This window comes from Eptesicus fuscus, chromosome 11 (assembly GCF_027574615.1).
Source record: "Eptesicus fuscus isolate TK198812 chromosome 11, DD_ASM_mEF_20220401, whole genome shotgun sequence".
Lineage (NCBI taxonomy): Eukaryota > Metazoa > Chordata > Mammalia > Chiroptera > Vespertilionidae > Eptesicus > Eptesicus fuscus.
In genome coordinates, this window is record NC_072483.1 from 35,855,952 (window position 1) to 35,873,742 (window position 17,791).

Below are 17,791 nucleotides of genomic sequence, written 5' to 3' on the forward strand. Positions count from 1 at the left end.
ATGTATTTATTATAAATTTATGTGGTAAAGATCACAGCTCTCCATATATCTTATTTGCTATGAAAGTTCTCTTCATTGGCTATTTAATTTTACCTTTTATTTTCACACAATATATTTAAACTAGAGGCCCAGTGCATGAAATTCAAGCACTGGGGGTGGGGAGTCCCTCAGCCCAGCCTGCACACTCTTGCAGTCCAGGAGCCCCGCCATTGATCCCATTGATCGCCCGCAGAGGGAGGCCCGCCCACCCGCTTGTCAGTAGCCTGGGCCTCCCTCTTTTGAGCGATTGCAGAGGTTCCCCCACCCCCGATCGATTGCCCTGCCAGCCAGTGGCCTGGGCCTCCCTCTGCGGGGTGATCATGGGGCTATGGCAGGGACCCCAACTAATCACATTGCACCCGCCCTGGCACCAGTACATGTCATAGCATGAGAGTCATCCAGAAGTCATTCTGCTGTTCAGCTGTTTGGTCAATTTGCATATTATGCTTTTATTATTATAGATGTTTAACACTTACAAAGTCATATCATAATTGAAGATTTGATAGATATGTTAACATATATTTTATCCCTTTTTATTGTTTGCAAAATTATAGTAATCTTTTAATTCTCCTAGAACTTATTTTATTCCCCTTTTAAAAGAAAATTTTGTATTGTTTTCTCATTTGACTCTTCTATTGGTCAGGGTTCTTAGCTACAAGCATCAGAATCCTCTTTGGATAACTAAAGCAAAAGGAAAAAACAAACAAAAAATGATTGCATAGTAAGTGGTTCACAGAATTGTTTAGAGGGCTGGAGAAACAGACTTCAGTCTAAAATTCCAGGAAAAATAAAAGGCTAAAGTTATGCCAGAGAACTGGTGAGAAATAGCCGCCAATACCACCTCTGCCACCACCACTAAGTATCAGGTCTGGAATTTGATTTACAACCATCACTTCTGCAGCAAGAAACTGAATTTGCAACTAGTACCAGACACCAGCAAAACAGCTCCATGAATTATCTGTTTTCTCCAAATCAAAGCCTCATGCACATGCATCTAATTTGCCCAACTCAGTCACATGCCTACTATGCTCCAGCTATGACAGAGCCTGAGAATTTGAGTCCTAATTTTCACAACAGAGTACAAAGGGAGAGGAATTACATATAGAACAAATGTCCATAAATTATTTTTGGTAAAAGAGCCCAATATTTCTTCCAAATTTTTGTGCTTCTTTAAATTTATTAAAATTGTATCTAGGTTAAGAGCCCTATGGGGTATATAATTGAGAAATATGATTCAAATATTTCAGTTTCACCTGAATCCAAAGATAGAGGACAGACTCTGGAGCCAGACTTCCTGGGCTCAAATTCCAGGTTTACATCTTACTAGGCTTCTGACTTGGGTAAGTTAATTAACTCATTGACCTCATGTATAAAATGGAGGTAAATACCTACTTTGTATATTATCTTGGGCATCAAATGAATTAATGAATGTAAAGTGCTTAAAACAGTGCCAGACATAAAATCAACACTATGTGACTTAGTGATTTTTTTTTCATTTTCTTCCCCAAGGTATTCTTTGGCCTACTTGAAATTTTTCCATTTACTTCTACCCTTAACTTCTGCCCTTAGCCAGTTTTCAGTCTAAGCTGTCAACTGTTCTATTTCACCTCTCTGCACATGGGACATTTGCTTCTGATGTGAAACTCTGTTAAATGCTATCTGAAGTCATTTGTAAACTGTGGCTCAATTGTCCAATACAGCAGTACACATAAGTACTGCATAAGTAAAAATTATCTTCCGGAATCCAAGGAAATATTGAAGAAAGGTTTTTCAAAGAACAATTCTAGAAAATTGGACATCTAGGCTTATCTCTTCATCTCCAGAGAACCTCAGTATAAAGTAGACTGAAAAAGGAAGGAAGATTTTTTTTTCATCTGTGCCACAATTACACATCACTTGAGGATAAAGTGATGATCTAAGAAGGAAGAAATTTACCTACTTTTTGCAACATTAGCCACTGGCCAGTGAAATGTTCATCAATAAGGAAGACAGAGTCTTCGCTGAGAAATAAAGAACAACAGTGTGATAATGTAGTATGGTAGGGACACCACTGGACAAAATGTTAGGCAAAATATGTTCTCAATTATTTTGCCTCTAAGTACAAGATCTTACACAAGTCATCCAACTTCTCCAAAACTGTCTATCTCATGTTTGGATTGCATTAGCGCCAAAGTTCCAGTGTTAAAATTATGCAACTCTAATCCCCACAATTCTTACTCAATAACCTGGATGCTTCTGTAAATTACCTCCACTCTTCAATAACTTTTCTTTTTTGGATCACATTCTTGGTCTAATATTTTAATAATACTTCAAAGAACTGTCACAAACAAAATAAATTTTAAAAAGACTTTGATAAAACTTCTCATTAAGTTTTATCAAAGTAAAATAGAGTAAAATAGAGACATCTGAGCTGGAAAATTATATAGTTATATGAACTTATATCTTTTCTAAAAGATATACCTAAAATGATAATTGATTCATTAGCTAATTAATAAATATATTCCAATCCCTCTAAATAGCAGTTTATAGTGGTATTTCATAGCATTTCTGATCATGTTTCTGCCTTACCCAACATTTTATCATTAAATTTCATATGGATAAGATGGTATGTTTGACAAATATGAAAATTTGCTGGAACTGGAAAGCCCCACAAATGTATTTTACAAAATAAAATGAAACACATATCAACAGAACAAATCAAAATTAGTCTTTTAAATTCCATATTTAAATCACATTAAGTTACAGCTTTAAAAAAAAAAAAAAAGGCACAGACCAAGATGAGGAAAGAACGGCTTTCAAAAAGTTAATGTAAAGGAAAGCTCACTTTGTGTGTGTGTAGGTGGGTGGGTTTTTTTGTTTTGTTTTGTTTGTCTGCCTCCTCAATTTAAGGCAACTTGATTGATAATAGTGGATGAGCAGGCAATGCCTCTTCTGGTTGCATTGACATAAGTGTAGCAACTAAAACCAGGTAGGCGATGGGCTAGTTATGTATACCCTGTGTTACTCGTACATCACCTAAAGAACCATCATCTGTTTTGGGTGTCATGCTCTTGTAGGGAAATTGACCATCAGAAGACATTCAGAGGAGAAGGCAAAGGTGGGGAAGAGTCAGAAAAACATTAATTATGAGAAACAGCTGAAAGAACTGAAGTTGTGAGAGAAAAATATTTAACTATTTTAAATATTCACTAGATGTGAAGAGGAAAAGAAGCACATAGAGGGGAAGAAATAAGATAAAACCTAAGGTTTGGTAAACACACCAAACCATATGGATTTAAGTAAAACATCGATCCAGATTATCCACCTTCTGAAATGTTAGTTGTATTGTTTTAGCTACTGTCAAGCTCAGTAGTTCAAGCTCAAGACAAAGGCTCGGGTGACGGGTTCAAGCTCTTTTCCTCTGGTTTATCAGTGCTTGCTCAATCCCCAGGAAGTTTCTTTTTTTCAGGTGGCAACAGGGCAGCTGGCCACTTCCAGCTTATCTGCTCCACTCCCAGCATTCCCAGTGGATAGAACATAACTCTTTCCCAGGCATTACAGCAGAATTCCTAGATTAGCCCTGATTAGAAGATTTGGGCCATATGCCTATCTCTGAACCAATTACTTAAACCATGATTGTAAATTATACTGATTGCTCTAGTCTGAGTCAGGTGACAACCGGGAGCAGAAAGAGGAGAGAATGGGTGAGGCTAACCAGAGAAAAATTGAAATTCTGTCTCTGGGATAAGCAGAAATAAATTCTAGAGAGGCCAAAATAATATTTTCATCTCATTGTGGAAGAGTGACAACTGTGTTAATTCTGTTGCCTTTGATCTGTTCATTCATTTATTCAATACATCACTGTGTGCCCAATGCTGTGCAATGTAGACTGAACTCTGTGAAACTTCTGACTTCTCCACTTTCTCATCAAAATTTTAACCAATTGTTTTCCTTTCCCTATTATAAGAGTTAAAAAAAGATACAAGAAACCTCTGGACTCTGATACTCATTATTTAATTTTGATTTACTCTATTGATTTCTGATTCTTTCTCTCTATGTATGCCTGTATCGATATGAACTAATTCTGGATTCTTCTGAGCTCAACTTGACTTTCTTATCATACCTGAGATTATATATATATACTAGAGGCCCGATGCATGAAATTGGTACAAGAGTAGGCCTTCCTTTCCCCAGCTGCCGGCACCAGGCTTTCCTCTGGCACCAGCGACTCAGGCTTCCCTCACAGCCCCGGCTTCATCCGGGAGGTCATCTGGAAGGATGTCTGGTCTAATTAGCATATTACACTTTTATTTTATAGTAGAGGCCTGGTGCATGAAATTGGTGCACTCAGGGGGTTCTCAGCCAGGCCTGTGCCCTCTCGCAGTCTGGGAGCCCTCGGGGGATGTCCAACTGATGGCTTAGGCCTGCTCCCAGTGGGGAAAGGGCCTAAGCCAGCAGTCGGACATCCTTAGGCCTGCCGCAGAGGCAAGAGAGGCTCCCGCCATCACCGCTGCGCTCGCCAGCCATGAGCCCGGCTCAGGGATTCTAGCTGAGTGGCACTCCCCCTGTGGAAGTACACTGACCACCAGGGGGCAGCTCCTGCCTTGAGAATCTGCCCCCTGGTAGTCAGTGCACATCATAGCAACCAGTCATTCCACTGTTCGGTCGATTTACATATTAGCCTTTTATTATATAGGATATATATAATGATATATATATGATACTAATTTCCTAATTTATATCATTATGAATTAGAATTTTCTTAATAAAATAAAATCTACAGCATAATGCCAAAATAATTCTTTTTTTTTTTTCTTTTCCTCCTCCTCTTCTTTCACCACTCTTGAGGAGACCATTTTCCATCAAAATTTCCCTTTTAATGAACACTGCATCTGGTCTAAGAAACAGCTGCCAATTTCCAACCTGTTGTGATTTATAAGAACTAAATTTGAAAACCTCTTCAAATCAAGGTATAGAATAGAAACTTTGCCAAACACTTCCCTGAATAATAGTTCTGGCCCTTTTCTCAAGCTCACTTATAACCATGGCCTATTCTCCCTCTGATTGGCCCAACTTCATTCAAATCTACCCCTGCACACCTCTGAGGTTTCACACTAACACAGTGGCTTTATGAAAAGGCAGTCAGCTTCCTCAAAATGCCGGGGAAGGAAAATGGATAATGTTAATATTGTCTCGTGAATTCAAAAGAGGGGGTCCATCTACTTGGTCTATGTTTAACAATGGTGCCAATTTTGAATCAGCTTTTCTTTTAAAAAATTCTATTCTATGTAATGAATCCTACCAATCCTATTCCTAACCCTCAGCTGTTTCATTCTGTCCTCGTCTTCCTCCTTGTTTTTCCCTCCCATCTTGCTATTTCTTCCTGATTTCTCTCTTCCCCCTCTTTTTTTCTGATTTATTGTTCATTATTCACTCTCTTCTTTTGGTTGCATACCTCTCAATTCTCATCTCTCATCTCAACAGACCTAATTTTGATTTATCAAATGTCCATTTTCTTGACCTTTGTGGTTTTATATTTGATACATATTATAACTTTAGTCCCTAGGGCTGTCATTCTAAATTTTTTTGTAGTTATGATCCCTTATCTTTTGTTTTGTTCTTAAAATTATGCCTAACTTTTTATAATTTTAGCAGTTTTTTCTAAAGAGTTTATGTTTAAGAGTTTGAGTAAATAATTGATTAGCTAATGATGCTATCTCAACAACACAATTAAAAATTGCTGTTCTAATTATTATCAATCAGAAATATTTTGTTAAAAACAAGAATATTTTATAAAGTTAGCCTGGTCATTCACCATTTTCCTTTCTGTTTCTGTGTTTTAAACTTCCCCTTGCTTGTTGATTATGCTATTTAATTTGAGGGAATCCCAAAACACTGGATGCCCTACAAAATAAAAGTGCCCTGAACTATATGGATCCAGGTTTTTTGCATTGATGCTCCATTAGGGTTATATTAAAAATCAATTGTGTATACAATATATTTAATTTTTTTCTTCACTAGTTACCTGTTCATTTTAAGCTTTTCTAATTTACCTAATTCTTTAATTTTACACATTCTTTCTTCTGTATGCTATTCAGAGACAGGTTTAATGTGTTTTTTTTAATTATTATATCCAATTAAATAAAAGAATGAATGCATTCATTTATTTTTTTTTTATGATGTACAAACCTTGTTTTTCTCCTGGACTAATGAACTTTTCCAGCTAAGGATAACCAATGAAATAAAAACAGAAATAAGAGCAGCCTACCTATATGCAAACTAGTAAGTACTTGAAAAATCAAAGGTCAAAAGTTAGCAAAAGATAAGGTGCAAGGTGGAAACACATTTTCTTGTCAACAATGTATGGGTCGAAGAAAACTAACCCAAAACTAATTTCTATGAAAAACAAAACCTTGATTTTTTTTTTATTAAAATAAAAGTTTTACACTATTTCTGATTATAATGCATTTCTCAATTTTCAGGAAGAAATGTTTGGATTAGTTGATTACAATCAACTTTCTTCAATTTATGCCACTCACTTCAAAGTTGGCTAAAGATTAATCCTTTCAAGCTATTGCCTTTCATACACATCTTCAGATGATTTCAAATCTGATGATGTGATGATGAGATGCTCAATATTCACCAGCTTCCATCTTATTTATCATACTTAGTTCATTTCCAAGGACTAAAGGCCTGAGTCATAAAAAATTATATGCCCCATTTAAGCAGTTTTCTGCATACTTTACTCAGGGAAAAATGTTTAGTGCATTTTCCCCCTTATAAAAGTATGTCTCTTTTATAATTTATAAACCGCTAAACCTGGTGTCTAACTAGATGCCTCTCATCCCCACACCCTAGTGGTGCTTAATTCCTAAGAACAGCAAGCTTTAGTAATAAAGTCATCCTCATATTTCCAAGTAATTATTTTTGGGGGCAGGGAAGGACTCAGAGTTGTAAATTCACTTTATCAGCCTACGTATTTTAACTTGCTTTCCTTAAATACAGAAACTAGAACACCCCTTCCTTCTAGTAAATTTAACTAGTTGATTGTGCCAAAATAGAAAATTATTTGTATTCTCTATCTCATTGCTTCTTTGTTAAGTGTGTATTTTTTAATTAAAATATATGGTTTCCAATATAGTTTCTGAGAGCTAATATTCTTCAAGAGTTGAAAAGATGAACTATATCTATAATATTCCAGCAAATAAAATTATATCCATAAAAGATAGTAAATACAACTAATATTTATGATAATTCTTTTAATTCACACAACAATCCTATGAGGCAAATTACTATTATTGGTATTATCCCTATTTTACCTATGATGAAAACAAGACACAGAAAGGCTGATAACATATCAAAGGTCCAATAGCTGTGCTAAGTTTAATAAGTTGGGGGTATAGCATCCTAAGCATTAGAGCTCAGGACTTCATCACTATGCTCTTCCCCATTCATTCTCTATTGCTCCATTTTGAAAACCCCCATATTTTTATTTCTTCATCACTACAATAACAATCTTAACATGGCCTTTGAAATGATCCCTTTAAATGTTTATTTACTTACTAGAAGCCCGATGCATGAAGATTTGTACAAGAATGGGCCTTCCTTCCCCTGGCTGCCGGCAGCGCCTTCACTCTGGCCCAGAGCCGCCTTTCTGCCTTCCCATGCTGCCCAGAGGCCCAGAGCAGCTTGGGTGGTGCAGAATGCCTGTGTTGTCACCATGGCGATGATGCAAGTGTCCAGCCCCGCCCCCAGCCACTCAGTGCCTATGTATGCAAATTAACCTGCCATCTTTGTTGGGTTAATTTGCATACTCACTCCTGATTAGCTGGTGGGTGTCACGAAGGTATGGTCAATTAGCATGTTACTCTTTTATTAGGTAGATTCTCTGTAATTATATAAACACTAGAGGCCCAGTGTACGAATTCGTGTACAGGTGGGGTCCCTCGGCGATCAGGGCTGATCAGGGCAGCAGACTGGCAGCGGGGAGGGACAATGGGAGGTTGGCTGTGGGAGTGCACTGACCACCAGGGGCAGCTCCTGCATTGAGCGTCTGCCCCCTAGTGGTCAGTGCGCATCATAGCAACCAGTAAACCAGTCGTTTGGTCATTTGGTCATTCGGTCATTCAGTCACTTAGGCTTTTACATATGTGTGTGTGTGTGTGTGTGTGTGTGTGTGTGTGTGTGTGTGTGTGTATACATATATACTCCTCAAGGATAGGAATTTTTCTTTTACTAGAACAGGCATACTATGTTCCTTAATTCTTAACCTGGGGCATGTGCAATTTGACATTGTGGATCCTGATATAACCCTCTGCTAATAGCTTCATTTCCCACACCCAATTTTTTCCTCAGTTTAAAGCAAGTACTAACCCTGGCTGGTATGCCTCAGTTACTTAGGCATTGTCCCTATACACCAAAAGGTTGCTGGTTCTATTCCCAGTCAGGGCACATGCCCAGGATGTGGGCTTGATCCACAATGTTTTGCTCTCATATCAATCTTTCTCTCTCTCTTTCCCATTCCCTTCCTCTCTCTCTAAATATCAATAAAATATTTTTAAATATAATAACTACTTTTAAAAACTAAAGATGTTCATATAATGGAGTATGTGTTGAACTTTATGAATACATGATATTGGTATATTTATTCCAATCAGAGACAATGTACAAGAAGAAATTATGACTATTGCTGTGCATGTATTATAAAAGGCTTCAAGTTAGAAGGAGAAATTTGGGCAAGGGATATTGCTTATTAAAATTCTTCCATGTCTAACTCCCTAAAGTACCAAATAACTAAGCAATCAACATAATGTCCTTCAAAAATAAAAATAAAAAAGAATAGAAATAGTAGACAATGTGTTATGTAGCATCTTATTTTACCACCAGGTCCCATTGCAGATATAGGTCTTATTCCCCTGAGGACATGAGGCTACTGATAGATGTAATGGGTTTTTTGTTGTTGTTTTTTAACATATTTTTATTTATTTCACAGAGGAAAGGAGAGGGAGAGAGAGAGTGATACATCAACGATGATAGCAAATCATTGATTGGCTGACTCCTACATGCCCCACATGGGGGAATCAAACGGTGACCTACTGGTTCATAGGCCGATGCTCAACCACTGAGCCACACCAGCTGGGCTTGAAACAATGTTTTGTTTTGTTTTTCAAACCATTTCAATAATTCAGTAAAATTTCACCCTTCTTCTTTCTCAATGTGCAGGAAAAGATTATCATGAACAGTCCACATATAGAGTATGACACCTGCTCATCTTTATTTCTTCAACTTCTAAGAATTATGCATTACAGAACTTCAAGAAATCTGTTAAATGGCATATAATAGAAAATCAAAGTGACAAGGGCACATGTACAAACACATTCAGAAAACAGACAACCTATACACAATAAACATATAAATGATCAACCTCATTGATTTTACTTGCTGTTCCCTTATTTGTTTTGTTTTCTACTACCAATCACTGGTAAGACACAAGAAATGAGGAAAAGAGAACTAACATTTACTAAGTTCCTCCAAGATGGCACACACTCAACCTCATACAATATTTCATTTCAACTTGAGAACACCCTGACAGGATATGTAGGTGTGGGTTTTTTCTGTTTTTGTTTGTTTGCTTGCTTGCTTGTTTTTCAGATCAGAGAGTCAACTACATCCTCTCTCTATTGCACAGTGTTGACAAAAACTTTAAAACAGTATATAATCCAAAAACTTAAAATGAAGAGAATTGTATTATATAATTTTTTTCTGTGAAAGAGGAAGAAGACTGCCCTGGTTCAATTCTTGCAGTAACCCCCGATCCAGCTGTGATTATACTTTTTCTCCCCAGGGGTGTGCCAGGCTCTGTTCTAAGTAGTTTACATATATTAACTAGTTTGATCTTGCCAACAAGTTATGAGGTTGACACTATAATTATTACCACCTCACAGTGAGTAATAGAACTGGACTTTAGCCTGGAGAGTCCAGGCCCATGTTTTTGTATTCTTATTGCCGCTCAGGACAGATCTTGGACACAAGGGGTTTGAAGAGATATATTCCAGGTTAGCCATCAGGAGATTTGTACCTCGTCCTGACTTTACCACTAGTTAACTCAAGACTTTGCAAAAGTCACTTAATATCTCTGGGCCTCACTTATCTCTTCTGTTAAAGGGGGAGATTGCACTTAAAGGTGGCAGAGATTACCAAGCAAGAAGTTATTAAAAAGGAAAGGAAGAAGTTCTTGGATAGATCCATGGGGAACACTTGTGTTTAAGAGGCACTCATAGTTCAGAATGAATAAATGTGGGCTAAGCAACAGAATCACAACCAAAATCATATTACAGGTCCTATCTGCTAAAGACACAACCGCAGATGAAGCTGAGCATGAAACATCAGGTGCTACTGCTGACACTGCTTGAGCTGCCACATTATCAGAACAAATCCTCCTCTTTCTCCTCTTCTTTGCATCACCAGCTCCCAAATCAAAGTCTCGGATGGATGCAGCTGGTTGGCTGCACTAGATCACATGAATGTCATAACTGCAAAGGACCTTGAGAAATAGAGTATCATGTCTTGCTGATTTCTGTAGTACAAAGCTGGCCAGAACTCAAATGAAGGAGGATTCCCAAACATATAAAAGAAAAAAAAATAATAACTGCACTGGAACACTGAGAAATCTTTCAAATTAATAAGAAAAAGGCAAATATATCAATATAACATTGGATAAAATATATAAAATGACATCTCTCCCCCCAAAATAAGCATTTGAAAATATTTAATATTTCATCTCACTATTAATTAATGTAAGTTAAATTTACAATATTTTAAAACTAAATTTGATAAGTTGTTTTTAATATACCCAGATTTACAAAGAGTCAGAGGAAATGAGTACTTTAATGGGCGTACATATTGTTATTATAGTATTTCTAGAGAGCATTTAGCAATACTCATTAAAAGTTTCAAACATTTTTGTGCTCTTTGACCAAGCAATTTCACTTCTAAGAATTCAACCTAATAAAATATTTTAAGATCTGCACAAACACAGATACATGGATGTTGATTCTAATAGCCAAACCTTGGGTTAATTATCAAGGTCCAGCTACGAGCAATATAATGTATATAGTATTCTTCATTCTATGTAATATTATTTTCATAAAATTGTGTTGTAAACAATTTTAATGATGTGGAAAGATGTTCACTGCACTAAGTGAAGTTTATTAAACTTTTATGTACAGCTGATAAAGTATCTTCACTTACATGAAAGATAATGTAAAAATATTTGTAAAATTTTGAGTGATATTACTAAATGGTGATATCATAAATGATTTGGGGTACTGGTCATCTATTTTTCTGAAAATTATTTAGAAAATGTGTCACTTAAAGTGAGAAAAACAATAAACATTTTTTGAAGTTAAACATTTTCCCTCCAGCTGACAAAGACTCATAACTAATTTCCCTTAACTAATCATTATATGTCCATCATCTCTGGATTTATCCACGCCCATTTTGAAGCTAGATTCACATTTCCCACCAAAATCACCTCCCTCAATATCAAATTCCATATTTTAACTACCTGCTACAAATTACATTTCTTTCATTTGTGTTAAAATTTCCTCTTTGCAACTTCCAAATAAATTTGCAAAGAAGGGAATTAACATTTATTGAATACCTACTATGTGCCAGGAACTATTTAAATCACATACACATATGTTAGTTCATTTGCATTTAAGTCTGGTTCCAATTATACATAACTTTCATAATTTGACAGACATCAATCATTTTTCATTTTAGCCTGCATATTGCCAGACAGATGAGAGCAAATATTTTTAGATTGTCCTCAGATGGCAGCACTCACATCCCCTTGATTCAAGGCAGGTGCCCTTTTCTGGACCTTCTCTAGCTATAATCCTCTGGTTGAGACATTCAAAATTCCACACATTATTCCCCTTGACTCTAATACCCTTTAGGATAATTCTCGGAAATTGCAGGCATGTTGCTTTTCTGTGAGAGAACCTACTCTTAGATATCTCTGAGTAAACACCAGTTCATGGAAATTCAGACACTATTAATATATTTTATTATTTTTAAATATAATATTAAACCTATTTATCAAATATCTGAAGCCCTGTAGATGATGCAACAATAAATGCTTCCACAGAAATATATCTGCTTCTATTTCTTATGGAGTTTCTACCTTTTAGGAGATAACCTTATTCATTCTTTCTCTGTGCTTTCTCGGGATAAGAATGCTATGGTTCTATCCCAAATTGGCCCCAAGCAATATAATTATCATTAAGCAACACTTTTGCTTCTAGGGTCAGAAAAAAATCTCAAGGATTAGAAAAGTGAAGATTAGATCTGTTTGTTTAGTTCAATATTATAGTAGGTAGATATTAAGAGGCTCTGGCTAACATTGACTAGTTGACTAGAATTTATAAATTTCTTCATAAAGTCATTGGAGCAATTGAACTGACATAAAGCTCCTGCAAAATATGGTTGAGCAAAAAGAGGATGGCAGTGAGTCACAGCGCACCCTTGGTAACCCCACGGAGCTGGTCTCTGCACAAGACCAACCTAAAAGTCTCCAGTTTCTATTCTTTATGAGCTACTGAGCTAAGGAAACTTGACAACTAAACATTACTTTATATGTCAGTTTTAAAGCTTTATTACTGCAATGAATATGGATACCGGCCCACACAGTCAACCCCAAAAAGAACTCCAAATGGAGCTAATGACCAAGAGGAAATCAAGCAGCAGTCCTAAAACAAACCAAATACTCTATGGAGCCATACATGAATGCCAGTGTCAGTGAACAGGATTACTCTATGTCTTATAGACCAATCATGTTGTATGAGGCTTTTACTACAAAACTCACAGAGTCTAATTGATTCTCGTGGCTTTAAAGGAATTTGAATTCATCTAGCCAAAACTCCAATATATTTATAAGATTCTGCTTTAACATAGTTCTCAAGGAGCCACCAATCCACACTTAAACTTGCCCAGTGACAGAGATCTCAACTCCTGAAACAGCCTAATATGGTTTCAGAAAGTTCAAATCACTGGAAAGTTCTACTGTTACTAAATTGAAATCGGCTACTCTGGTCTTTCTATATCTACCCTATAAGAAGAAGGCATATCTGAGGGTTTCCTTAAAATGTACACATAGTGTTCCTTAAAATTCCTTACATATATGGGGAAATATATGTGTACATATGTATGTATAGTGTGTGTGCATCAAATGTGCAAAGCTTCCTCAGATTCACAAAAATGTATATGATTCATAAAATTTAAGACTCACTGTTCTGGGGGTAACAGAATAAATTTAAACTCTATTCTGCATGAGAGCTATTTGAAGACAATCAGAGCTGTGAGGATCCCTTGCTCAAGCCAACCATATGTAATTTCTTAACCTGTTTCTCATTTCAGTTTTTCAACTCACTATATTTCTTAAGTATGTTCAATACCTATAAAATAAGGTTTCCAAACTAGGTACAACACTCCAGGAATTCTGCAGCACAAATAGAACAAGCATGTCACTCCCCCCTTTTCTATAAACTCTACCTCAATTAATGAAGTCTACTAACTCCATTGTTTTTATCAGTTAGGGAGTTTCTGGTTCCGTGATCAGACATTGCTCTCTATGTTAGTTGGACTAAGGATGCAGGAACTGGGGGCCTCTGCCCAGCCTTCAGATCTCTTCACTTCCCCAGCGAGATGCATAACCAGGGTAGAAAAGTCCTAAGGACTTAGGTCACTAGGTGCTTTCTCTGTGGGTAGAAAGACACGAAACTGTACTTCACATCTGCAAGAGAGTTCTAGGTACCTGCCTTAACACCATCTAATACTATAAATACACCAGGTCACATCTGTCAGTAGACCGTGTCTACACATTTAAGAAAAAAATTCTCTCCTTTTCTCCATTACATAAACATAATAGTTTCTTAGGAGACTCTCTGCTAGAGGACAGAGGAAAGGGGGTTTTAATTAGTCTTCCTACCTCTTCTGTATTAACAAGGAGAGAAAATGAGGTTAAAGAGAGGAACCCAGAAAGTCATATGAACTGATGAGGAAGTGATTTTTTAGACTCCTCTCCTTGGAACCACCTCCCTCATTAGTTCCCCAGCCCAAAGCTGCTAATTGATTGGTCCATGCACAAGACTCACCTACCATACTATGCTAGTGGGCTAGTGGATTCTCATAAATGCAAAGCTGTAGTGACACAACACGGATCAGTAGTTGTCATGGGTTAGGAACGGGCAAAGGGCACCTCTAAAGGGATAGCATGAGGGAATGTTTTGTGGTGCAGGACCGATTCTGTATTCTGAGAGTGGCCATTGGAACACGTTTTAAAACTCATAAAACTGTTTGGGGGGGGGAAAGTTTATTTTACTTTATGTTAATTTAAAAAGTTTTTCTCAGAGGGAAAAAAAATAAAATATCCTGTACCCCGCAACTGCAAAATAGAGGAAGAGAAACAGAGTCAACACCACCCTTAGATTAAGCACATAACTAGAATTACAACCAGTTCTTCTTAATGCTATCCTTGTTTTTTTTTTAATTTTATTGATTAAGGTATCACATATTTGTCATCAACCCCCCCCCGTTCCCTTCCCAATCCCCCCCACAGGCAAGCCCCCCCCGCCGCCCTGTTGTCCGTGATCACTGGTTAGGCTCATATGCAAGCACACAAGTCCTTTGGTTGATCTATCTCCCTTGTCCCCACCCTCCCCTATTTCCCTCTGAGGTCTGACAGTCTGATCAATGCTGTTCTTGTTCTTCAGTCTGTTGTTCATCTTTTCCTCTAGATGAGTGAGCTCTATCCTTGTTTTTGAAGTTGCGATTTTATTTCTGAGGTAACCTATACAAACAACAGTTGATTTCAGGAAGATGATATGGTAACAAAGCAATACAGGGACATTTGTTTAGGGAAAAAAACACTGCTTCTTCTTGTCCCTACTTCTTACAACCCTTTCTCCATAAACAATTGGGTACAAAATGAGGTATTGTCAAATTACATACCTGAAACCTATACGATTTTGTTAATGTAACCCCATCAAATGCAATTTAAAAATAAATAAATAAACACTAAAGTGCAATTCTTATAGACAACAACAACAAAAACAGCAATTGGATATATGAACTTCGGTGGCACTACCTCAAGGCCCTGGACATAAAATGATCTCTTCTAAAATGCTGCGTTTCACAGATCCAGGAATCAAATCTTAATTTCATCCAAGGTAATGCAGGCCATAAGTGGGAAGACTTCTTGTCAGCGATCTTTTGCTGTGGCCTAAATTCAGTCTCTAATGAACACAGCTTCGAGTGGGTCAAAACTGAACTCGAAGGTAGCTGCTGTTACGCCAAGGCATCGCAGGTACAGCTTTGGGGGCGAAGATGCCCCATCTGTGGCCTCATTGCAGTGCCGTCAATCAGAGAGGTCAAGCTCCAGCTCCAGAGATAATGCTCGGCTTTTCAGACACTTTTTCTGAATGAGACGATAGGAGCCTGCAAAATGCAGGCTGATTCATAAGTTAAGCACAAAGAAATAAAAAAAACGAGACGGGCTATATGTCAATGAAGAAAGCAAACTCTACGAAAAATCTGCGAAGTTATCAGTGCAGAAGCATAGGTTTTTCCTTAACACAAGTAAGAATTAACAGAGAGAGAGAGAGAAAAAAAAAAGAGTAAAGCAGATCCAGCGAAGATTTTTGTCGAAGCAACTGTTCGGTCCTCGGAGGCTCCGCCAGCTGTCTGTTGAGTGAGGACTCCACAGCCACGGCTCACTGGTTGCGAAGCTGGGAAAGGAGTCAGAACTGAAACCTCATTGCCATAGGAACACTAACTTCTGCGTTTTCCTTTTCCTCATAAAACCATACATGAGAACTGCTAATAAGTTTCACGTTTCTTGGCTTTATAGGAGAAAAAATCTTAACGTGTGCGTAACTTGGCAGTATCCCTCAAGTTTGGAAGCTGGATGGAGTTTTCAAAGTATTCCTACCGGATGTGTCCTTTTTATTCGTGTGGGTTTTTTTTTTGTTTTTTGTTTTTTTTAAGGGCAGGAAAACAGTTGATATAAAGAAAAGTAACAAAGGTTCTAAACTTCAGTGAAAACAAAGATAAAATAATGCTCTTTTTTAAAAAAAAACTTAAAGAAATAGAAAGCTGTGTACCTCTATTTTGGGGTTTATTGCCATATGGACTGGTTTGCTATGTTTAATCATATGCCTAGTAATTCATCTTTTCTTATCCCTTCCAGGTACTCCAACAATCTTTTTTATGTAAGAACAGCCAATCACATTATTTTTGATGCAATAAATATATATTAATATCTACTTTCTATTACACCAGAAATTGCTCTAGGTATTGGGGGGGAAAGAGGACTAGATGACTAAGATAGAGGTTTTGTCTTAAATACTAGTATGTTCATTCTGGTAGGGAAGACAGGCTAGTCAGGAAGATGCCCGGACCAAACTACAGTGAGGCAAATACAAGCACAGAGCTGTACCAGGAACTGATTAACCCTCTCAGGTCTTAAAAGTTATCATCACAAGCAAATTAAAAAATTGTGAGTATGGAGGTGATGGATGTTAACTGCACTTATTGTGGTAATCATATTCCAATAGATACATATTTCAAATCATTATGTATACACCTTAAATTAGATGCTATTTTTATAAATTTAGGACTTTTTAACTGGAGATTTGGTCGCATGCCACTTTGAATGAATTAACATTGAATGTTTCTTTCTTTACTAGCCTGCAAATTAGAAAAGTACAAATAGATTTATGCCAAACTCACCTGTATCTTGAAGAAAATGGATTTGTTGTGTGTTGCAAAGTGGATACCACGAACAACGCTATGGGACAGGACAGCAGAAAAGTTAATAGCATGGATTCTAGAGCCAGAACCTGCCTTCACATCCTGGGTCTGCCACTTACTAGTTGCATGACATTAGGCAAATTACTTCATCTCCCTGTACCTCAGTTTCCTTATCTTTAAAATAAATATAATTAAGACTAAATCTTAGCAGAGAATATCATAGTTGCCTGGGTTTGGGGGAATAGGAGAACATATAAAATGCCTGCTAATTAATGTGGGGTTTTTTTTGGATGAGATGAAAATGTTTGAAATCAGATAATGGTGATGGTTGCACACCTTTATGAATGTACTAAAATCACTGAATTGAACACTATTTAAAAGGGTAAATTTTATGGTATATGAATTATATCAATAAAGCTGTTATTTTTTAAAATATCAATAAAAAGAATCTATACTAATAAAAGAGTAATATGCTAATTAGACCGGACGTCCCATCAGACAAAGCCACAGTGGTGGGGGCCTGAGGCAGAGGTGGTTAGGGGGATCAGGCCGGCAGGGGAGAGCAGTTAGGGGTGACTAGGTAGGCAGGCAGAGTGGTTAGGGGCAATCAGGCAGACAGGCAGGTGAGCGGTTAGGAGCCAGTGGTCCCAGATTGTGAGAGGGATGTCTGACTGCCGGTTTAGGCCTGAGTGCGATCGGCCTAAACCAGCAGTCAGACATCCCCTGAGGAGTCCCAGATTGGAGAGGGTGCAGGTCGGGCTGAGGGACCCGCCCCTCCCATGCACGAATTTCGGGCATCGGGCCTCTAGTATGGAATAATGATTTTTAAAAGTGGACACCACAGTTATAAACTATAATTAGATGACTATGATTAGATGACAAAAAATTAAATGTTAGAAATAAAAGCTATATGTGATATAATTTCATAATAAAACAAATGTCCTAATCAGTAATCTAAATT